The following is a 25915-nucleotide window of genomic DNA, read 5'->3' as shown; positions in this document are numbered from 1 at the left end:
AAATTAATTGATATTCTGAGGATAAGAAATTGTGCGGTAGGAAACCAGACCACCTTAATTTCAATCTACCTGAACCACCCAAGTTACCACCAATAACCCTAACACGTTCCCCCCTCCTATTGTAGAAAACTTTTGTTTCTTGTAGACTTCTTCAGAAGTGGTTATCCTTAACTGCAAAAAAAGCTGTTCCGAAGGATTAATTTTGAGACTGCTGTGAACAACAGTTACTACTCCAGGATAATTTGGGTTTAGGTACGTAAAGATTCAATGTCAATGGCTACTTAGGTGAATTTATTAGTAACTAAGATCAAGCTGAAATTTAATGCCAACCCCCAACAATACATATCCACAACAACAAAAATAAAAGGTCAGGGGGTTTAAATGACTCCAAAGGCAAAGAGCATCAAACTTTCGTTCATCATCATTAACTACACTTAGACCTGACATTATTATGCAGTCTTCAGGACTGTATATTTCAATAAAATACTAAAAAGACTTTTTGGTTGAAGTGACGAAATGACTTAATCTTGTAAAAAGAAGACATAGGGATTTTTGGATTTTTGGGATCTGGATTTTTTGGGATCTTTGGGAATGGATTTCTGACTTTACAATTGTGTCTATTTCTTAACGTGGTATATCTTAATATTCTATAGATTTTAGGATAAAATCAATAGATTTTGTAAATTTTAATTTTCTCGACAGAAAAGCATTGTCAGATCCATAGGAATTAATTTCCTATGAACGACTCGGGGTATTATATGAATGACTCTGGGTATTATAGGTTGAAACTCTCAAGGTATGTTGAGGGGATGTTGAAGAGAGATTGGAAGGTAACCAGCCCCCCCCCTTTCCTTGCCCTTTTTAGGTGCCTTTCTTCTTTACAATGATAAGTTCTTATTTAATTTTCAATGCTTTTAAATTAGTTTGAAGATCTAATAGCTATGGCTTCAGGGTTGCCACACCTCTCAACTCTAGGGAAAAGCTTGTAAATTTTCCAATTTGCCGAGTGTATATATATAGGATTTATCATTAAAAAAAGAAGATATGTTTGTTGGAAATATGTTTGTTCTGTGTGTACCTGAAAGGCTTATGACAATTAATGTGAAAATAGTCAGAAGATCAATTAACTAGGTGACAAATAACTAGCTAGGGGTGACAAAACCCCTCACATCTTTGGAAAAAGATTCCGAAGACAATCAACTGATTCTTGGTGTGTTTGGAATAGTTAATGGTATTTGAAGGAAAAAATATGTGGAATATTGAAGGACATGTCAAGTTGAATCAGAAGATACTAAGTGCACCCAGATTACAAAAAGATGTGTGTAAGCTGTCATGAACAGTAGTAAGTTCGAACCCTGGATGCATGTTGAGGGGGATGTTACAAAGTGGTTTGGAGGGTGACAAGACCCTTTCTTATTCCTTATTAGCAGCCGTCCTTCGAAACTTCTGATTAAGATTTGAAATAACCATCTTGTTCAAAATGGTTGAAAAGTCCAATAACTATGCCACCGTTGATGACAACCCCTCACAGTACCTAGGAGGGTTCTTTAAAAAGCCTGAGAGTATCAAAGTAAAATTTTATAAATAAGGTAATAGGAAGAAGAAGCGAATTTTTGGCTCCCAAATCACCTCAGGCTTGTATGCAGAAGAATGATTTCCTTCAGTATATCAGCAACAAACCCTTCTTGTACTTATAAGAATAATTTTTAGGATTGAGGGAGACGGGACGAAGATTTACTATTTTCTTAATTTCCCGTTTCTTCTTTCAATCTCTAATAGGGAAATCTAATAACAAAATGGAAATTGTATTAGCTTGTATTTGATTAGATAGTACTGACAAGGTGCCCTGCAGATCCCAAAAATCCAAAAATCCCTATGTCTTCCTTTTACAAGATTAAGTCATTTCGTCACTTCAACCAAAAAGTCTTTTTAGTATTTTATTGAAATATACAGTCCTGAAGACTGCATAATAATGTCAGGTCTAAGTGTAGTTAATGATGATGAACGAAAGTTTGATGCTCTTTGCCTTTGGAGTCATTCAAACCCCCTGACCTTTTATTTTTGTTGTTGTGGATATGTATTGTTGGGGGTTGGCATTAAATTTCAGCTTGATCTTAGTTACTAATAAATTCACCTAAGTAGCCATTGACATTGAATCTTTACGTACCTAAACCCAAATTATCCTGGAGTAGTAACTGTTGTTCACAGCAGTCTCAAAATTAATCCTTCGGAACAGCTTTTTTTGCAGTTAAGGATAACCACTTCTGAAGAAGTCTACAAGAAACAAAAGTTTTCTACAATTGGAGGGGGGAACCTGTTAGGGTTACAATACATAAGTGCTTACAGAGCGTTACTATTGAAGGGTATACTACAACTAATATTAACCAATCGTTTCTGCTCCTAGCCAGCCAGAGCTGTGGAAACTCAGCTTCAATTTCATTCATGAGATTCCTGTATTTTTTTAATATGTACTTATAATATCTTTTCACATCATCCGAGAAATTCTGCTTTACGCTTGGAACTCATTGATATATCTACGCATAGTTTTGCCAGGTGATCAACCTTTTTTCTGTAAGATACTTTCTAGACTATTTTCATTTTTCTTCAAAATTGACTGGGACAATCAGTCAAACCAAAATTGTCTCACAGCTTCTCCTTAAATGTACAGTTGCTAAAATGAGTACACAAAACTACTTGTAAAAATTTATCGAAAAATTTAGAATATCTTCCTTAACTTTTCAAAGCACCGTATTTCAGAATTATACCTAACGACTGTCTAACGTAGAAAATTCTCATTCATCACATAAAATGACGTATAAAGATACAAATTTATGTATAAAACGTAGTAAATTCGTATCTTAGTAAAAAAATCGTTCTTAACGTAAATATTAAATAAAATTTGTTTATTTCAACAGCGGCGCATTGTAATGCGGCAATCATTGATTAAAAATTAATTGGAAGCCTAAAATGAGTTCAAATAGGAATGATTTCTTGATTAATTCAAATAGGCACAAAATACATTAACAAAAGCCAAAATTCTTCATTCAACATTTGAATATACAGACCTGACCAAAACTTAATATTCTTATCGCTAAATAGATTAGGGTAGCAGGAGAAAAATATGAATTTTTGAGCAACAATTTAAAAAATCAAAGAATAAACCAAAATATTTAATTTAAGAAATAACTGTAGTTTACTTCTGTATTGGACACTTTGAACTACTTTTTAAATTTACATGTACAAGAGAAGGTCCCATTTTGAAATTATTCTTTTCTTCCTGCTTCACTGTGACTGGAAATAGCCAGAAGCAAAACACTCGTTTATGAAGATGGACAGTGGTAATACTATGAAGGCTGCATATTCACGTCGCAGTTCGGCAGATAATTCACCAAAGTGTGAAGATGTATTCGGTTTGATCTTTCGTAATTCCGTGTAAACGTCAAACTCACTGACTATTTTGCTGTTCTCAGGCTCACATTTTTCAAGTGTGGTGGACTTTTCATGAGTCGTAATAGTTGGATAGTTAATTTAGATCTTGGTGAAGAATTCACTCATTTCTTCTGCACTGATTAAGGACCCAACATCATTGCTGGTCTTTACACTGCTGTCAAAAGCTTGGCCGGCCACTTTTATCACAGTCTTGTGCCACTTTTTTGGGTCTGAAGTAAGTAATTGGGAGGGCATGGTTTCACGACCATGGCGAGCTTTAGCTTTCTTTACCAAAGAGACTATTTTATTTCGCAATTTCTTGCCTTTGATAATATCACCACGGGAGTAGAGGCGAGACCTCTCTTTTATTAGTGATTTAATATACATCCTATACATTGCTTATATACACCATATATACTGATTTTAAGTGCTATCAGTTAAAACGTAGCATGGCAGTAAAAAATATATCATATTGTTTGAGACTTGGTATATATACCGTATACGGCCATTTATGTTCCATGATTTAACCAAAAATAGAAGAATTTGTACAATACGTTACTTTTGGGTAGTGGTTTTTTTCGAAAAACTAGTAAGTACTACGTAGATTTCTTTACTGACATGTGAAAAAAAACATAAAGAAATACAGAGAACCTTAAAAACACGTGAATTGAGGAAAAAACACGAAACACACCAATTATATGGCAAATATAATAAACGCGGAGAACTAGTGAAGCAAGAGTGGGATGTTCCCAGATAATTGATAATCTTGAAAATTTCTGATCAGGAATTGGGATTGCAATATAAAAAACCAAGAAAATTTTGAGATTTGAATAAAGTGAACAATTACCTTTCTTCCTCTTTCCCTGCCTTGTTTGACTTTTTCATATCTTCTTCTTTAAATTCAAAAGAGTCGAAAAGAATATCAAAGTCGTTCACACTTTCTTCCTCTATAGACTAAAATGAAATAAATATTAAGTTGCATATTTATAAGAAGTGAATAATAAGATTGGAAAAAGCAAGAACAAAAAGAGGAAAAATAGGGATCAGACAGAAAGTATTTTTATGTAAATTAGCAGTGGTTTCGACATTAAACTGTAATCAACATTAAATTGCACAAAGGTAAATAAACTACTCTTGCACATTTTGAAACGAGTCTCGTTGGCGGATGGGTGCATCAAATCCGCAAAAAACTAAAATAAGTGAAGGTTATTCAAAAGAGAAACAAACCTAGCACCCAACCCCATTTCTAGAACTTGGAAACAACTTTTTGATATTTCTGTAAGAAAAATCGAAAAAAAAAACCTCTGCCATCTTAGATTTAGAAAATTATTTTTTTCTTGTATCTTAATTAAGAAGAAGAGCTAACAGCTCATGTGGCACTTGTGACGAAAGATCAGATCCGGTCCGGTTATGTCAATCACGCATCTAGAACTCGGTGCTTATTCTCGAACTCGCCAAAGCACTAGAAATCCCTTCAGCTCTCCCAAAGAGATCGGATCTGGTCCAGTTATGTTAATCATGTATCTAGAACGTGTGCTTATTCTTCGCATCAATTTATATCCCAATCTCTTTACTCTAAGCGCTTTCCAAGATTTCCGGTCTCCAAGATTTTCGTTTCACCCCTCCACCCCCAATGTCCCCAGATCCAATCCGGATTAAAACTGGAGCATCTGAGCATCTGAGATATGACATCTTTCTATTTATCAAGTCTCATTCAGATCCAATCACCCATTCGCGACATAAACATACCTCGATTTTCACAATTTCCTCTCTCTCCAGATGGTTGAATCAGAGAAACGACTGTTACAAAGTCAATTTGTGCAGTTCCCTGATACACCTACGAATTTCCATCGTCCTAGCACATCCAGAAGCACCGAACTCACCAAAGCACTGGAAACCGGGACCAACAGACAGACAGACGGACAGAAAATGCGATCGCCATATGTCACTTGGTACGTACCAAGTGCCATAAAAATCAGTGGCATTACATAAGATTGCTTTGAAATGGGAATCTTGGCTTTATCGACAGAGAATTAAGAGCAGTCGTTTTAGTTCCGTGAAGTCTGTGTAAGTAAACAGGACAAAGGACCCTATAAATGGCCATAGAACAAAAGAGATTTGGTCTTAGGCATATCACATATGGCCTTGGGATATAGATATTAAACGGTTAAAAGACCAATATTTATGTCCCAGCAAATGTGTAAAATAGGCAAAAAGGGTGCAATAAGGGAGGGGGAAGGGGTCGAGACTTGACTCATGTAACCCTTTAGATTTGATATTAAAAGATAAATATAATTAAAACAGAGAAAATAACCTTTAGCAGTGAAATTATTGTCATTTGATTCAATTATTAACTTTGAAAACTTAGTTTTTTGTATCAGTGGTTTAACTGTTCTTATTTACAGGTGTTTGTAGAAAATATGTACAGATTTGAAGCATACGTCAGGCGCAGAGAAGAAATTGAAATACTTGAGGCACATCTGAAACTGGTCTATGGGGCTCTTATATGGTTATAGGTATAGTTACAAAGAAGAGATAAATAAATAAATAAAAACGAATACTCTTTGAGATGCAAGCTTCTTCTGAGCTTGTTTTTGAAGTTTGAATTCTAAGAGGTTAGTAGCTAACTCATCTCCATCATTCTTTTCAGGTGCCCATCTCTATTTCCCAGTTCTAACAGTCTTAGAACGACTGAATTAATCCAAGAACGGCTGGTCACCGGAGAAAAGCGGCTCCATTGAAGCGGAGGAGAGGATGGAACTCCAGACTGAAATTTAACATTTTTAAGACTGTTCAGAGCAAATAGGTTTAAAAAGTAATACGCACTTTTTGAAGAATAAAAACTTGTTTAACATTTCTATTTTAATTCTTTTAGTATTTAGTAATTCTTTTAAGACAAGAGAGTAATTTGTTCTTTCATTTCATCCTAAACATGCATATTCAAACTGCAAGATTATACGATATTGATCTGGCTCTGAATCATACAGGAAAAGCAACTGGAAGAAACCAAATTTATTTTTGCAGTCTTACCTTGCCATTACTCTTACGTATTTGCCCAACGGCCAATACGACATTAAGCTGGCACAGCATAACACAGAGGAAGCATCTAAAAAAAATTAGACTTACCTTTCCAGGCTGAATACTTTCTACTTCAGATGTTCGACGACTGGAAGCAGCTAGAGGCCTATTTTCAAGTGCTTCTTTCTAAACAACTGCATGCTGTTTAGGTTCCAAATGTGATTTAGTGGCAGAAACACATTACATTGGACCATTCTGAGGAAGATTTTTCATATCGCTAATAAGAAACAAATAACTTGTAAATGATAGAATAGAACAGATAAATAGTATGTGCAGTGATGGAAAAACTAGCAGCAATGACATCTCATCCTACATGGAGAATGAAGAAATTATTTGGGGAGGTGTAGGTCACCGAGTGTTGCATATTTAGCAACTTTTGGAAAACCCTAATTAGACCACTGGACACGAAATGTGATAAGAGTTAGTGTGGTAGTTACAGACATTAGCCTGGTTTCTCTAGGTAGCATATTACTTGGTATGATGATACTTTTTAGACTTAGAGATGCAGTAAACAAAGATTTAAGAGAAGAACAGCGTGGTTTTAAGAAGGATAGAGAATGTATCGACCAAATTTTCACTCTGAGTCATTACTTTTAGTCCTCAGTTTTATTTATCATTAATAAGTTTTTGATTCAGCTCATAGTAGGTCTTATCCTTGTAATTAGTGAAGAAGACCACACTGCCCTTACATGTCAACCAAACACAACGTAGAAACAATAGAGACTTTTTTTTATCCAAGAGAGTGGAATTCAATTCAGTGGATATTTCGGCCCTATATCCAAGTGCCGTTTCCAGCAATATACAAAAAATAAGCATATATATATATATATATATATATATATATATATATATATATATATATATATATATATATATATATATATATATATATATATATATATATATATATATATATATATATATATATATATATATATATATATATATATATATATATATATATTCATATATATATATATATATATATATATATATATATATATATATATATATATATATATATATATACTAATTAACACTTTTAACAGTGTATATATTAATGTTTTAGTGTAATTAACACTAAAACTGTTTTTGAAAAGACTTTTTAAAACAGCTTTAGCATCCTTACTTCAACGAGGTTCAACCAGGACTTTTCTGGTGTCGTGCTGAAGACGACCCTTGGATAAAGGGCTGAGATATTCACTGAATTGAATTCCAATGTCTTTAAAAAAGACATTGTTTCTAAGCTGTGTTTGTTTCTTATCCTTGTCAAATTTACAAGACAAATGGTATATGTCTTGTATCTAGGCTTGTGACAGACTTTTTTTTTAAATCAGTACCTTATCTTATCATATTCTTGAATATTCAAGGTCTAAAGAATGAATAAGATAAGAGTGCATTAAAAAATTTATACCGCTGATATAGGAGGAAGGTCCATAATAGAATCTTTTTGCTGCGTCATACATGTAGTCAGTAATACCAATTGGTAGGAGTCATTTATGGGCTGAGAGTCCATGGACAATGTGCAGATTTTATTCTCAAGAAAAATAAATAAATTTGTATATTTGAAGATAAAAGGTTAAAACTTTAATTATATATTTCTCGAGTATATTATGTTGGTTGCTGTAATTTTCATCCGCCTACAAAAAAGTTTCTAGGATGTATTTACTTTAATTCTATGAATTATCTTATGCCAATTACTTTGGATATATAACTTTAAACTTATCAGAGTCAACAATCTTGTTGACTCTTCTACACATATATCTAAAACACCTTTTTTTTTAGTTTTGGTTGCCATTGACACGAGTCGCTCTTTACATATTGTTCATTAGCATGAACTGTTCCACTTATTATGATAAAATGTAATATTATTTCTTTATATAGCAAAAGTAGTTCTGCAAAAAAGAGTTAAAGAAACTTTAAAACGCAAATAATAGAACTTTAATTAATCAAAACTAATTAATTGCTTCTAAATAATGGCTCTAACATTGCCAAATCATCTGTATCAATCCGGAAGGTGCTATTTTCTATTTGTTGATCAACATAACATTCGTGACGATCGCCTGATCACACTAATATCAAGAGAATATCACAAAAGAAACACTTGATTCCTTTCAACTTATACGATTAATAGTTATAATCAATTAAATTATAAATAAATAATGCAAAATAGAAAAAAAAAAACATTAGAAATGGAAAGCACAGAACTGGACTGGACAGAACTGGACTGGACTGGGGGACTGGACTCCAGCATTCAAACTATTTTGTTTAGGAATTCGGTTTCCACGGAAACAAATACTCCTGAAATCTTTGTTTTTGCTTTTGAATAAGTCTATTTTCCATCGGGAATTGATAAATGCATTAAGGTACACTTTCCTTTTTTCTTATAAAAGGCAGAGGAAAAATCTACGAAATTGAAAATAATTCTTTGAGTTACAAAGTTTTATGGTGATTACACAGTAAGGGGACTTGTGAGTTGGGGAAATTGGAGGAAACTTTTTCACCTTTTTGCTTATTCAGAAATCTTCCAAATCCCGCATTCTAATCTAAAAAATCACTTTCATGACCATTGCCTTAATAGCAGTCTGTATAATTAATGCATATAGTGAATGCAAAATGTACTAAAGGGTAATATAGTGCTCATGAACAACACTTGGGACAAACGTTTTTTCACACCGCACAGATTTCATATTTATTTCTGTCAGTTGTGGAACTTGTCTTACAACAACCCTTGGAGTTTGCAACCCTCCACAAGTTTGGTTCCTGGGATCATATTTTTATTTTATTTTCTGCTCGTTTTCGTGCGTGATATATTTAGTATAACATAAATGCTGATGATGACGATGATGTAGTTTCAGCATAAAATTTAAGGAAAAAATTAAAATTTAAAAATTCAAATTCACTAAAATTTAAGTCACGATTCTAATAGGTATCTAGGTATTCCCCTCGACCCCCCCCTCGCCAATTTTTTTTTCAATAATCTCAGCTTCATTTTTCTTTGCTTCAACGTAACTAAATCAAATGTAACTAAAAATTCAGAATATAGAACTTTCACGGTGACGAAGAATAACAAAAAGAATTTGTTTCAGCTGTTTGTTTGTTTCTGTATTAACAAGGGTTAACACGGTTAACACGTATAAATTATTCCGAAGAGAAACCAAAATGTCACACCAGGAAAGTCTACCTTAAAAGCAAGTCTTATCAAAATAAAATGAATGCTTTAAAGATGGGACGATGGGTTGCCTCTCTTCACTAACTCTGTGGTAAGCACATCCCACTGAAGATTCTGCTTCTATCTAGCCGCTACCAGAACTCTTTTGTCCCTTTTTTTACGTCAATATATAATAGTGCATAATAACAAGTTTTGTATTTTTGATCAAATTAGCCTTTTGAACTACGATTGTTGTTTAAATAAATGTTACAAAGCACGGTCAATCTGACGTATCTGAAGAATGGCTTTGTAGTGAAGCACGGCTTGGAGATAAAAAAAACTCTGACGGCCTCGTGTGCCACGATGGTGTCTTTTGTCCCCCAAAATCACATTATGTTTGAGGTAGTTTTGTCATGCAGCATTCATATTTCCGGGATTGTCAGCAAAATAATTTTTGTAGATAATTATTTTTGCCAACTTATTTTTTTTTATTCTTCCAACCTTTTTATTTCAACTGTGAAAGAACACCTTGGAACTTGTCTATTCTACTTTTAACTGTAATAAAATTTCAAAATGAAATCTGATTTTGAATTAATCAAGTGGAAACTTACACAGCCATAAATATGCATCTTAAAAATTAGAAGAAAATCAGGAATATATTTTGGAACAACCAAAAGAAAAATTTAAGAAAATCGTTATTTTCACATAAGAATAAACCTAAGTTGGGCCCAAGGGGGGGGGGGGCAAAAAAGATTCTATTTTGTGTCCTTGGCACTTGAAATTCTGCATATCGTTTCTGATCTTTAGTTATTTTCCTTTTTTCTTATTCTTTCATATTCTTTTTGCTTTTTTCTGTTTCACTATTTTTGAAGTTTTAGATATTTCACCGGACTGTCTTTGTGAACCTGAAAGTCGTGTATACTATCACATGTCTTGGTACTTTAAAATTATTTGCTACAATACCGTAAATGCCGACCGAAAATGCGACCATCTTTTCTAATAATAAATCGGAAATACTTTGAAACTTTAGAAAACCTTCAAAAAAGAAATAAATTGGCAAAAATACTTAAAAAGCTGTCTCTTGGCTTGCCACTTGCATACAGAATACCATAAGGTAACGAATCTCCCCAACATGGAAGCCTGTGACGACGGGGTCCATTATCTTAATCATGGTTGCAAAATATACTGCAACCTAGTAAAGAATGAAATCTAGCCCATAGAAACATAAAACTTCACCATAGGAATATCGATAGCCGAAAACCTTTCATAGAAAAATTTCAGTCCCTAATCCTAAGCAACAAAAACAAGTCACTTCTAAGTATGGGAAGCATGAGATGTATTCTTGTTTTTTATGTCACCACAATGGGGGCTCTGGAACATCACAAAGAGATTTTTAAGAACTCATTTAATTGGAAATTGTTACATCTACTGCTTTTTATGATTAACAAGAGATAGGGAATGGGGGCAGGTCCGTCATAGTAGCTGGTCCGAACATCGGTTCTGCAAACCGCATTCTTGAATTTTAAACTACGCGCCCTTTCTTTTCAGAACTTGTAAACATACACATACCTTTTGTAAAAAATATTCCAGCACTTACAGTCAAGCATTCATAGTGAACGGAGCTAAGAGTTACTGTTTTGCATGAGAGTTTCACGGAATATCTTTGACACCTTGTTTTCGTGATTTAGAAACCACTTACGCCGTCATTGATTTTTCTGTAGATATTAGAACATTGAGGCTATCATATCGTCCAAAAATATCAAAAGATCGGATAAGGAGCTTGAGAGCTATAAATTCAATTCTTAAAAAATTGCAGTGAAGGTAGGTTCCGATAAAATTGATTGGGGCAGGTTCATACGTGTCTGGACCGGCCCCCAGTACTTTATGTTTCATAAATATGTTTTATCTTTTAAGAAGCCATTATAACTGGAGTTTTTGGTTTTAAGACTTGCAAACTTGTCCTACTTGTTAACCAAGTATCTTTTCTTTCAGACATGGTTTAAACATACAAGCCAAAGCGCGAAACGCCCCTGTTTCAGACAAAATTATTTCAGCTACAGTCAGAGCTGTACTTGTAGAAAAAAGACGGTCAGAAGTGTATCTGCTAAATTCAGATTTCCGCGGTCAACACTCGGTGACAATATCACCAGCAGTGTTAGAAAGATGCGTTTTCCATACAGAGTTGCAACAATATCAGAAAAACAGGTTCCTAACATGGGAACATGAATTGAGAGATTATCTTCACCAAGATCTTAACAAATGAGCAAGAAGCTTCTCTTGAACGCTACCTCTTAAGATCGTTACAGATGAACTGTGGCTTAGCTCAACTTGTCTTCCCACGCAAAATCTACAAGCCACACTTCCTCTTTGGAGCCCCCCACCTGGCAGCCTTGATCTAGCCCAGACAACAGGATGTATCACAGTTAGCAATTGACAGGTGCGAAGAGGAAGATCCTGTACTTCTGCTACTAGATAATCATGAAAGCCACATTAGCCTGGAGCTTGTTATTTTGCAAGAGACAGCGGTATTGTTATACTCTTATTCCAACCTCACTACAGCCATTGCCTCCAGCCACTAGACGTTGCCGATTATTGCCCCCTGAAAGCAGCACTAAAAAGATCTTTCAACAACTGGATGAACTGTCACCCATTCCAGAGAATCCAAATTACTAACATAGGTCATTTAGTCGGCAATGCATATCCAGCAGCTATTACCATGCAGAACATCACATCTGATTTCTCGTAGCCCGGTATTTGGCTGTTCAGCACAACTGCATTTAGTGACGAAGATTTCTATGCTGCATCAGTTAGTGATTGACCAGAGCAGCTTTCATCACCAGTAGTGGCAACTGCGAACCCTGACTCTTTCATTTCGACATCTGTAAGTGATACGCTGCAACAGCCTTCAACTAAAGGTCACAAAAATGACGATAAAGACAAAACATCCACCTTATCTCTTGATTCAGCAGCAAAAAATTCTCAAAATCTGCTCCCTGAAGACATTAGACCCTATCTGAGAGCTCCAACCTGCAAGACCGACATTAAAAGCGGCAAGAAAAGGGCTTCAAAACCACTCACGGATACTCCTGAAAAGGACGCGATTGAAGCAGATGCAAAAGCAAAGAAAGACAAGTTAAAGGAGAAAAAAAGAAGAACAGAGCAAAGGAAGAAAGAGTCGGATCAGGGAAGGGGAAAAGGTCAGCAAAAAAACAAGAAGTTTTTGAAACCTATTCTGGAGGAAAACGAATCCGATTCAGACCCAGCGGTAACACAATATCAGGATGAAAGTGACTTGGACGAGAGTTTACATTTGGAGAAAAGCCTGTTGATCTAGAGACGGTGCTTCCCGAAGATATTGCCTTAATTAAGTTCGAGAACAAAAACTCGTTCAACTACTATGTTGGACTTGTTTTGAAATGGAAAAGGATGAGCTCAAGATCAAGTTTGCGAGGAAGAAGTTGGGCAGCAGACTGAAGTTCGTTTTTCCAGATGTGGATGACATTTCTCAAGTTAATATTAAAGACGTAAAGCTCAAACTACCCTGTCAAACGAATACTCGGGATTGACTTCAACAACAATTTACAACAATTAATACTGGAGGTAGTAATGCCTCGGCCATAACGTTTGGGCTAAATCTGGGCAGTATCCAGAACCTTCACTAGAAGGTTCAAGTGTTTTACCCTTCTTTACATTTTTACTACCGAATTTTACTATGTATCTGAAATAAAAGCAAAATGAAAATTTGGCCGGATCCTCAGCATGGGAAAAAATGGTATCCGGAGCTGTCCCATCCATGTCCAAACTTACTCCCAGTTTGAGGAAGGTCCGGACAAAAATAGCTCATAGGAAAATGGCAAGTGCGAAGGGATGAAGGTAACAAGATTCTACAAAGTAATAACTATAGCAGAGATATCATTCTAGATAATCGGATAAAAATGGATTCGGTTGCACTTCAAAAAAAATTCTTGAGTCGCCAAAAAACAAAAACGCAACGAACCTGCCCCTTTCTACCCTAATATGAAATTCAAATGCTATTTTTAACGAAAATTGCATGATGACGTAATATACCTTGCTTTTGACTAGTAATTTAACACACGTATCTTTTCAAAAGTTGCTTCTCTAGGGTATAATGTCACGTTTTAGTAACTCCACGGCCTGAATCCCTTTGGGATGTTCCTTACAATTATTTTAAGGACTTACCACACTTTGTTGAAGTAGCTGTTGTAGTGCTTGATTTTTTGCAATAAGATTTTGTGCTGATTTTGTGCTGTTGGATCTGCATACTCTGAGCAACTGCCAATTAAGGGAAAAGTATCTACATATTTTGCTGCATAGCGGTGATGTTTTGCATTTCAAAGCCACCTGGAGTTGGTGACATCATTCCTGGTATTACAGACGGTGGAAACGGATATCCTATAAAAGTTAATAATTTCTATTGAAATTATTCGATGTTGTATGGAACTACTAGTTATTAAATTAGATGAACTTAAAAATGCTATAAAATACTTCATTCTTAAGAATAAAAGGTAGATGATCTTGGAAATTCTATAGAACTTGGTAATAGCCTGTATGGCAAAGCGTTACGGAAGTTGATAACCGTCTTTTACGATCGAATATGAACAACTTCTAAGACTATAATGACTAAACATGACAAAATAAAAAATAAATAAAAATGGAGAAGAATAAACAGGAATAATTCCTGACAGTGAAAAAAGGATAAATAAATTGCTCAACAACCCCAGACCAAAAAAGTAAATAAAAGTAAAAAAAATGTACGATTAAACTTTCCAATAACAAAATAAAACGAAACAAACCTTAAAATAAGCACTAAATTAAAAGAGGCTCTCTTGGAGCAACGGTGCATTAAAACTGGAAACGTTGTTGTTGTGTTTTTTTACTCCGAATTCATTTTTATTATTCTAATCTGTTGAATATAGGCTGCAAAAGAAAATAAATATATCTAGTAATACAAAAACAATCCATTTAAAACAATTAAAAAATATGTCAAAAGCGAAAACTTGACTACACAATGACAAATGGCATTATTTTGTCATTTCAGGCCCCTCGTCCCTCTCATATGAGTTGTCCATTCACCTCGGCTACGAATTCAGTTATTAGGTCTTTACGTTCAACTCCAATTCGTTCACTTGGTCTTTTATTTAGTTCAATAAAAGTCTTTTTTTTAGTAGTTCTTCCTTTTTTTCTCTTTTCTTCCTAAAATGTTAATAGCTGTTTATACTTTTATAATTTTTGGATTTTTGACTTTTTCTTATTTTTTATTTACAATTCTCAGTTTTTCATTGTTTATTTTTTTTATTTGTCGGTATGTTTCGGTCCATCAAGACCGTATCCAGGATTTTTGTTTCAAGGGGGGGGGAGAAAGAGTTAGAAAGTTTCAAAAAGGCATCATAATTTGTTTATGTTGATTTTTGTTTATTTTTAAGAGTCAGACAGAAACTTCGAGGGGGAGGTGTCAAACCTCACCCCCCCCTAGGGTAAAACCTTGCCTTCCATTATAATTAACTAAACATAAAGCTAAAATAGGCCAAATAGCCTGGTTTATCAACCCTCAAATACCACACAAAAATGGTACACCATAAAGGAAAGGCATAGGTCGTAGTAAAAACCTTTTCCTCTGCTGGAAAAACAAGAGCTAAGACCTCATATGGCACTCTAGAAAAATTTTAAGAATCAATAGATTGCTTTAAAAGGAAAATCAGAGCTTAATGCCGGTCGGGATTAAAAATAAGAGCTCTGAGTCAAGAGGTCCTTCTAAATGTCAAAATCCATTAAGATCCGATCACCCACTCGTAAGTTAAAAATACCTGAATTTTTCTAATTTTTCCTCTCCCTTCAGCCCCCCAGATGGTCGAATCAGGGAAAACGACTTTGTCAAGTCAATTTTTGCAGTTCCCTAACAAACCTACCAATTTTCATCGTCCTAGCACGTCCAGAAGCCAAATTCGCCAAAGCACTGAATCCCACCCCCTAACTCTCCCAAAGAGAGCGAATCCAGTCCGGTTTCGTCAACCACGAATCTAAAACATTTATAAGCGTTTTCCAAGATTTCTGGTTTCCAATCCCCCCCCCCCAATCTCAACAGATCTAGTCGGGATTTGAAAAAAGAGCTCTGATACATGAGATCCTTTTAAATATCAAATTTCATTAAGATCTGGTCACCCGTTCTTAAGTTAACAATACCTCAATTTATCAAATTTCTCCAAATTTACAACCCGCAGCTCCCCCAAAGAGAACGGATCCGTTCCAATTACGTCAATCACGTATCTTTAACTTCTGCTTATTCTTCCCATCAAGTTTCATCCCGATCTCTCCACTCTAAGCGTTTTCCAAGATTTCCGGTTTCTTAGATTTCCCTTCTCCCCCTCCAACTTCCCCCAATGTCACTGGATCTGGTCAGAATTTAAAATAAAAGTTCTAAAGCACAAGATCCTTCTAGATATCAAATTGTATTAAGATCTGATCACCCGTTGGTAAGTTTCAAATACCTCATTTTTTTTTTAGAATTACCCCCCCCCCCCCAGCTCCACCAAAGAGAGCGGATACGGTTCGGTTATGCCACTCACTTATCTTGGACTTGTGCTTATTCTTCCTATCAAGTTTCATCCCGATCTCAGCGCTTTGAGCGTTTCCAAGATTTCCAGTCCCCCCCCATTGACACCGGATCCGGTCGGGATTTAAAATAAGGGATCTGAGTTACAAAGTCTTTCTAAATATGGAATTTCATAAAGATCCGATCATTTCTTCGTAAGTTAAAAATACCTCATTTTTTAATATTTTAGTATTAACCCTACCCCCCCACCCCCCCAACTACCCCAAGAGAGCAGATCCGTTCCAATTATGTCAATCACGTATCTAGGATACGTGATTGACCACCAAGTTTTATCCTGATCCCTCCACTAAAGGATCGAGTTTGACTCTTTTTCACAGTTCTACTTTTTAAGGCTTTAGCGTAAAGAGCGAGGGATTACGGAGGGGACAACCCATTTCATATACGGAGTAATTTCTGTTCGTTTTATGTTTTAATGTTGCTCCTTCATTTCAGCTAAAACAATTAGTTTTTTTTTATTTAATCAATAACAGTAGACAAACCTCTTTTTTCTGCTCTCCTGGAATAAAACTGTCCTTTAATCTAACACTTTATAGTTACTAAAATAGATAATTGGCAAGGGGCGCCAATCGGGGGAAAGGAGAGGCAATATCTCCCTTATGTTTGGAAAAAAATGTTTTTGTTTATAAAAAAAACGTAATGTCCCCCTTCCGTGCATTGGCACTCCCAGTCAGCAGCATGGCTTAGGAAAAAAATCTATCGCAAATCCAAAAAGGGAACCACGTGCCAACTAAATCACGTCTATTAGCATCCACTCACCTTCCATTACAACATAAAATTCCATTTACAAAGTATTTACCAAAACCCAATATATCCCTCCAATTACACAAGTTTACAACCGGCGGTAGGTCTAAGGTTCGAATATCGACAAGGCTTCACGACAAAATTACTTTATTGAGGGCACTTGTAAGTATTTTAAAAGCGGCGACAAAGGAGAAAAAAAGCACTTTGGCTATTTGGAGGGACAGGACTTCAGGTTTTGTACAATGAACAATATGTTTTTCCGGTATACTAAAACAGAAATTAGCTTCGATAATATTTTAAGTTAGACATTCCAAAGAAAACAAGAGCTAAGAGCTCATATGGCACTTGTGACGAGGCATGAAGAGCTAAGAGTCAAGAGATCATATGGTATGAGCTCTAACAAAATTCTATTAATCAATAGATTGATTTAAAAAGGAAATTAAGAGGGTTAATGCCGGTCAGGATTTAAAATAAGAGCTCTGAGTCACAATGTCCTTCTAAATATCAAAATTCATTAAGATCCGATCACCCACTCGTAAGTTATAAATACCTAATTTTTTCTACTTTTTCCTCTCTCTTTAGCCCCCCAGATGGTTGAATCTGGGAAAACGACTTTATCAAGTCAAATTGTGCAGCTCCCTGACACGCCTACCAATTTTCATCGTCCGAGCACGTCCAGACGCACCAAAATTGCCAAATCACTGAAACCCACCCCCCAACTCCTCCAAAGAGAGCGAATCCAGTATGATTCTGTCAATCACGTATCAAGGACATTTGTTTATTCTATCCACCAAGCTTCATCCCGATTCCTCTACAAGTGTTTTTCCAAGATTTCTCCCTCCAACTCCTAACAATGTCAAAAGATCTGATCGGGATTTGAAATAAGAGCTCTGAGACATGAATTCATTCTAAAAATCAATTTTCATTAAGATCCGATCATCTACTCGTAAGATAAAAATACCCCAGTTTTCACGTTTTCCAAGAATTCCGGTTTCCCCCTCCAACTCCCCCCAATGTCACAGGATCTGGTCGGAATTTAAAATTAGAACTGTAAAGCCCAAGATCCTTCTAAATATCAAATTTCATTAAGATCTGACCACCCTTTCGTAAGTTACAAATACCTCAATTTTCAAAATTACCCCCCCCCCCTAATTCCACCAAATAGAGCAGATCCGGTCCAGTTATGTCAGTCACGTATCTTAGACAGGTTTCTATTCTTCCCATCCAGTTTCATCCTGATCTCACCGCTTTAAGTATTTTCTAAGATTTCCGGTCCCCCCCAACTGCCCCCCAATTACGCTTGATCTGGTTGAAATTTAAAATAAGAACTCTGAGTTATGAGGTCCTTCTAAATATTAAGTTTCATGAAGATACGATCACTCCTTCGTAAGTTAAAAATACGTAATTTTTTCTTATTTTTCAGAATTAACCCCCCCCCCCAATAGAGCGGATCCGTTCCAATTATGTAAATCACGTATGCAAGACTTCTGCTTATTTTTCCCACCAAGTTTCATCCCGATCCCTCCAATTTAAGCGTTTTCTTTGATTTTAGGTTCCACCACCCCAAACTTCCCCCAAAGTCACCAGATCCGGTCAGGATTTAAAATAAGAGCTTTGAGACACGATATCCTTCTAAAAATCAAATTTCATTGAGATCCAATCACCCGTTCATAAGTTAAAAAACCTCATTTTTTCTATTTTTTCAGAATTAACCCCTCCCCCAACTACCCCAAGAGAGCGGATCTATTTCGGTTATGTCAATCATGTATCTAGGACTTGTGCTTATTTTTCCCACCAAGTTTCATCCCGATCCCTCCTCTCTAAGTGTTTTCCAAGTTTTAGGTTTCCCTCTCCCAACTCCCCCCCCTCAATGTCACCAGATCGAGTCGGGATTTAAAATAAGAGCTCTGAGACACGATATCCTTCTAAATATCAAATTCCATTGATATCCGATCACCTATTCGTAAGTTAAAAATACCTCATTTTTTTCAAATTTTTCAGAATTAACCCCCCCCCCCAACTACCCCAAAGAGAGCGAATCCGTTCTGATTATGTCAATCATGTATCTGAGACTTGTGCTTATTTTTCCCATCAAGTTTCATCCCGATCCCTCCACTCTAAGTGTTTTCCAATATTTTAGGTTTCCCCCCTCCAACTCCCCCCAATGTCGTCAGATCCGGTCGGGATTTGAAATAAGAGCTCTAAAACACAATATCATTCCAAAAATCTAATTTCATTAAGATCCCATCACCCGCTAATAAGTTAAAAATACTTCATTTTTTCTATTTTTTCCGAATTAACCGCCCCAACCCCCCACCCCCAGATGGTCAAATCGGGAAAACGACTGTTTCTAAATTAATCTGGTCCGGTCCCTGATACGCTTGCCAAATTTCATCGTCCTACCTTACCTGGAAGTGCCTAAAGTAGCAAAACCGGGACCGACAGACAGACATACAGACAGACCGACAGACCGACAGAATTTGCGATTGCTCTATGTCACTTGGTTAATACCAAAAAAGTTTGACTTTTTGCCACAATTCTACTTTTTAAAACAATTAAAAGCTTTAGCGTAAAGAGCGAGGGATTGCGGAGGGGACAACCCATTTCATATACGGAGTAATTTCTGTTCATTTTAAGTTTTATGTCGCTCCTTACTTTCAGCTAAAAAAATTAGTTTTTTTTATTTAATTATATTTATGAATCGTTCTTGACAATGACAAATTAAAATGAACCAGTATCCTATTATTCATTTCATCAATTTTTTAACACAGAGGGGTGGCTCCTGGGATTGGTCCGAGCAACCTCCCCCGAAAAAAGCGTGGCAGGAAACTGTGATTCCTCCATTGTCAGCCCCACTAGGAAAATTCCCGATTTTCGAAACTAGTTGGGTTTAGTAGACAATACTTTCGGAAATAAATCCATAGGCTAAATCATGTTCCCGGAATGTCGTTTGAAGTATTGACCTCCACTTCTCTCCTCTTCCGGACTAACCTTTTAAGAACTTAAGTCAGTAGTGAGCCTCATATCTTTGCTAAATCCTTAACCTTCAGGATTTTTAAGAATTTGAAAAGTATCTTTTAAATTATAAAAGAAATCCCATTATGGCTTAAAATCCTACTCAAAGGATTGGAATTATGCTTTCATATATTGAGTTGCAGAAAACTTTATTCAAACCAAAATTCAGGAAAAAACACATTTCCCAGAGTCAAAAATTTATTTCCCGGAGTTGAAAAAGGTACAGACATGTTTTCTATGCATTCTTCTAAGCCTTAGAAATGAGAAAATTTAGATAGGTGCTCGAAAACTCTGCCTGGACAAAGTTTTGAGTCAAAATTCATTTCTGAAAGTATCCCTCGCCTAACCTACTTTCCAATGTACCAAAAACCTCTCATGTAAAATTTTACTCAATTTCTCCTATACCCATCTTAAGAATCAGGCCTGTATGTAACTCTGTAACTCAAGTCTGTATGTGAGTTATTTCGGCGATGGGAGCTTTTTTTACACTAGACTTACTACAAAGTTTCCCAGCCCAGATTAAATACAAAATTTACCCCCCCCCCCCCTCCCCATTTCGTGAACCACTGGTCTTCCTAATTTTTTGCCAGCTTACATTTTGAGTGCGGTATTCCAAAATGCAATATGTTGCGCAGCATACTTTACCAAAATTATGAAAAAAAAATCAAAACTTGTCGCTTCTTTTTTAATGTTAAACAACTGCGGCAACTCGTTATACAATGGAACATTACAGCTGTATCCAAAATATGGCAAAAATATTTTAATATCCATACGTCAAATTCCCAACAATTTCCGTGAGGGAGAAATGAGAACAACACATTTTAACAGTAAGAAAGAATTCAAAATATCATAGGGGACAAATAAAATGAAATACAACGGATAGAACTTTTTTTTAAACATTTTCACATAAGCAAGTATTCTGTTTTTAAGTGTTACTCTTTTTTCGATTATTGGCATTCGATCTTGGTACCGAACTTAAATTTTTATTGTCTGGCCTGGTCTCCTCCTTTAACTATTATGGTACTTTTCCATTATCTAAAAAACACTCAAGAAGTGAAGTATGGTGACAATAAAGTTATGAAAACAGAATAGTTTATTAGCAAAATTGTGAATGTCATTTTTGAATTATTAAATTGGGAACTTCGGCGTTGGCTGACTGTCTCAAAGACAAAAAAAGTTTATAATTAACGTGATTCTTGACCTAGTTCATTTTAGTTCATTATTAACGGGATTCAAAACGACGCCAGTTAGTTATCTTTGACTAATGATAGAAATATGGTGTCTCGCCATGGACGTTCAAATTAAAATGTGGGATTTGCCAAGGACCAACATATTTCCAAGTTGTAGTTTTCACAATTTTGCTAATAAAGTATTCTGTTTTGGTCATATTTTTTCATTAGCATTAACCAAAATTCACTACTCGAGTGTATTTTATATAATAGAAAAGAGCGAGTATTACTTGCTTGAAATCGTTGACCTAGTACGACCAGCTACTTTTTAAACTAACTTGCAAATCGTAAAAATTTCAATAGAGCTGGTAAAAATCCTTTAATTCCAAAGATCAACGCTCCCAGTACGAAAGTTTCAACGTTTTAATTGAACATAATTGAAAGACTTGCATGGTCTAAGACATGAAAATCAGCACAAAGCATTGGGATTAGGATACTTAGGTCACAGGTGGCTTTCTAGTCAAAGAATGACCAATTGGATTATGCGATTGACTCGGTTTTATTATGACCTGGAGTTGAATATCACAGTTCAGACGCCCGAAAGGAGATTCTAAACCTAAGATTTTTATCTTCATTCGTCGTTTATATGTACCAAAATACCCCTAAAATATACAGAAAAACACAAGCTTACTGGTGCTTGGAGTGGAAAATTGCAGTGAACTTTGAGTCAATAAAACGGAGACAACACAGAATAGTCTCATAGAATATCTGGTGCTCATTCTCCACTGAATAGAAAGAAATTAATTACAGTAATTCATACAAAATATAAAAACGACTTATACTATAAAAATAATATATGCATTTATATATATAAGGACTTATGCAAGATATTGTAGGATTTGTATGTAATAATGCGAAATGCAAGGATTTGTAGTAATTATATTTATTTTAAAAGTAGATGTAAAATCTTAAGCCAAAAATTGATGTTAAAAGGTTTTTCTGCAAATAAATTAACTTGGCAATTTAAAAAATTTAGTTTTCATTATAACGAACTTTTAAATAAGTACTAAAAGAATTATCTATAAATACTTAAGGAAATTTTCGGTTAATTTCGTAGGTTCGCGAAAAGTTGATGCAGCGCCATCTATTTTGTGAATTGTGTATCAAAATGAGCAGATTTTTCAAAAATTGCCACATGGTACTGAATGAAATCTGTAATTATTTTAGTTCATTCAGGTTTTTTGCAAGGAGTTATTATTTGCGATTTAGTAAAATTTATCACATTTAGTTTACCTGTTGCTGCTAAACAGAGGATTATATTAACAGGATAAGCTTGTCTTGGTGTTACTTGGTTGTTCTACATTTGCTTGTTTTTTCTTTCATAGGCATATATTCTGTGGGTGATACCTGACACGGGGATACCATAGGTATTCTGTGGTAGGCACAAACCTTGAATTAAGACTGATTAACATTTTCTGTGCCATCAATATGCAAATTAAGTACAGGAAAGATAATCTATTTGACCTTTCTTCACCCCTGTATACGGTGGCGCCATCTACTTTTTTGAACTTGGTGACTTTTAATCTTCTGACGAAGCCACCAGATGCTGCTACCGTCCCTTTTTTAGATGTCAGCACTGTTCATAGTAGAGCTACTTCTAAGCCTCCCATTAAAGCGAGTCACAGTTGCAGAAGTGGTAAACGCGTTTCTGAGAGGAGGAATCCCCTAGTGGAACCGAGTAACTTATCTGCTCTAAGTGACACCCGCGTCAATGTAGGCAGACCGACTGAATCGAGTCTCATAGACTTACCCGTAATCGAACGCTTCGACAGTTTGCCCGTTAACGACTATGCCAATGAGCCGCCTCCTATCCTAAGACCTGTTACTTTCAACGCTCGTCGTGGCCTTCCTAACTTCCTCGTTTGCAACACTAGATCGCTGTGCAACAAAACAGAAGATTTTGAAGTTGTTATTCGCCAGAACAACATTGCCATAGCAGCCGTTACTGAAACATGGAACCTCGACGAAAATACTGGTCGTGTGGCTGGATACTCTGTGTTCTTGAACACTCGCTCTAATCGTGGTCTATCGAAACTTGGGGGCGGTGTTGGTCTGTTTGTAAGAGAAGATATACCCTGTAAACTCCTTTCTGATCTCGCTAATCCGGACCATGAAGTAATCTGGGCGAAGTGCAGACCGACTTACTTGCCCCGCTTATACTCGTGCATAATTTTGGCATCAGTATATTACCCAGAAAGTGCAAAGAATCGCCGAGACCTTGTCTCTTACTTGCAAAATACTGTTGATGTGCTTCGGATCCACTATAGTAATCCTGCTTTTATCATAGCAGGCAACTTCAACCAGACGAAAAAAGGCTGGCTTTCATCCAGTCTATCCCTTAAACAAGTGGTTCAGATGCCTACTCACGTTTCAGGCAGCATTCTGGATCTTATTCACTACTGTAATCCTGTTTCTCTCGGACCAGTGGCCTAGTCCGACCATTTTGCTATTCTGTGGAAAGCCCACAGCTCATTGCCCAAGCCTAAACTAAGCCGCGTAGTTGCCCGCCCGCTGACAGACTCTGCCATTCGAGCCTATGGTCAGTTGATAGGCAATTGCCGGTGATTCAAGCATCCACGAAAAGACTAAAAGATTCAGTGACATTCTGTACTCCAAATACACCGAAATCTTCCCCACCAAGTCAGTTATCATTAGTGAGTTTGATAAGCCATGGATTACCCCTGCCATAAAAAACTCATACGTGAGAGATGCCGCCTATATTCTATCGGTGATGTAGTAAACGCAAAGAAACTACGAAATTACACCGTCACTGTCATACGGAAGGCCAAACTTCAATATGGCCGTTTATCAGTGTCACCTATGCGCATCAGTAATCCAAAGAAATGGCATCAGTCTGTTCGAAAAATGTCAGGAAAATCCACTACCTGTAGTGTGAGAATATTGGTGGGAAACTTCTCACTGCGACAGATGTGAACTCCTTCTTCACTGAAATCTGCACAACCCACCCTCCAACCACCGAATCCTAAAAAGCCGATCTCTTGTACGGCTGCTCAGAAGAGGAAGTTATTGAAGTCACTGAAGAAAACGTCTTCAAAGAATTAATGAAAATTAAGCCCAGCAGTGCATCCTATCCTTCGGAACTTCCTGTAAAACTTGTTCGTGAATACGCCCCCTTCATTGCCAAGCCATTATCCGTGTTGATCAACCTGTGTTTCATGCTTGGTACTTTCCCAGATATTTAGAAAAAGGCATATATCCGGGTTATTCCGAAGTCGGGCCCCCTAAAGCATGTGATGAATTGCGTCCTATCTCGATAACCCCCTGCCTGGTTAAAGTTACGGAAGCATTTGTACTCCGTCGATTGCTCGACCAAATCAGTTCTTCTATCGATAAGTACCAGTATGGTGGACTCCAGGAGTGCGGTACTACAATTTATCTAGTGCGTATGTACGATTGTATACTTACATGGCTGGGTAAGGGTAATCGGTTCCTGGATCTAGGTACAATAGACTTCCGAAAAGCTTTTGATTTCATTAACCACCTGATTGCTGGCCAAAATTGGAAGATAATGGGTGCGAAAAAACGCGTGTTATCCGTGATTATGGATTTCTTATCTAATAGGAAACAGCGTGTTTATGCTCTGTTTGAGGGGGATTCTGACTCTGATTGGACAGGTATAGCATGTGGAGCTCCGCAGGGCACAAAGTTGGCTGCCATTGTATTTATAGCCGCGATCAACTACCTACTAGTCGATCATAAGGATCATTACAAGTTTATAGACGATATCTCTTTTCTACTGAAATACTTAGTTGAAAACTGGATTGTTAGGAAAGAGTTCAGTGACGATTTCTTCGATGCGTTTATTGCCGAGTGCAATGTCTCTAAATTGATCATTAACACGAATAAGTCAAAGGTCTTACGCTTCAATCCGTTGAAGCGCACATTCAGCTAACCGTATGTTCCGTTTCCGATTGTCGACTCAATAAAGATTTTGGGAGTTACTTTTTCAAGTGATTGTTCTTTCGGCTTGCACGTTGAAAATGTTGTTAAAAACGCAAATTCATGTCTGCAGTCTTTAAGTACAATGCGTAGATTTGGCTGTGATGTCCAGTGCCTATTGCTAGCTTATCATGCATACGTCCGTCCAGTTCTGGAATATACAAGCCCACTATAGGGGGCCTGCAGCACTGCGTACTGTATACCTCATCCAAGAACTTGAGTCGGTGCAAAAGCGAGCCGTGTTCATTATTATTGGCGATCGACAACTATCTTATGGTGAAGCGCTTGTTAAACTCGACCTCCCCACGTTGGCCCAAAGATACGAGCAGATTATCCTGAGATTTGGGAAGTTTCTTCTCTCTAAACCCCAGCATCGAGACATCTTACCACCTACAACACCGCCCAACAACCGTACGCGTCACCAAAATAAACTGGTTCCAGTAGCTTCACGCACGAACCGCCACGCAAACTCGTTTGTACCTTTTTTTACAGATTTGCTAAACAAAGCAGAGTGATATTTTCTTCTTTTTTTGTGTTAGTTTGTTATTTAGCATAGTGAAGCAACGCAAATTAGCTGTTAGCTACGATGCTGTTTAAATAAACCTATCTCTCTCTCTCTTTCTCTCACTCTCTCTCTCTCTCTCTCACTCTCTCTCTCTCTCTCTCTCTCTCTCTCTCTCT

The 25915-nt window shown here is 36.4% G+C and overlaps 1 long non-coding RNA gene across 2 annotated transcripts in view; it reads right to left on the bottom strand.

Moving 5' to 3' along the window:
• The window catches only part of LOC136034206 (uncharacterized), a 77323-nt gene extending 55322 nt beyond the window's left edge, over positions 1-22001 (bottom strand). For both annotated transcript variants that reach the window (XR_010619138.1, XR_010619139.1), the window contains exons 1-4: positions 21906-22001; positions 13859-14071; positions 6556-6724; positions 4277-4383 (exon numbers count right to left, since the gene is read on the bottom strand). This is a non-coding gene — a long non-coding RNA (uncharacterized LOC136034206). The remainder of the gene's footprint in view (positions 1-4276; positions 4384-6555; positions 6725-13858; positions 14072-21905) is intronic.
• Positions 22002-25915: the final 3914 nt, after the last annotated feature.

Source organism: Artemia franciscana, chromosome 12 (genome assembly GCF_032884065.1).
Source record: "Artemia franciscana chromosome 12, ASM3288406v1, whole genome shotgun sequence".
Lineage (NCBI taxonomy): Eukaryota > Metazoa > Arthropoda > Branchiopoda > Anostraca > Artemiidae > Artemia > Artemia franciscana.
The sequence above is the reverse complement of the archived record's forward strand: the minus strand, read 5'-3'. Positions and strand labels throughout refer to the sequence as shown.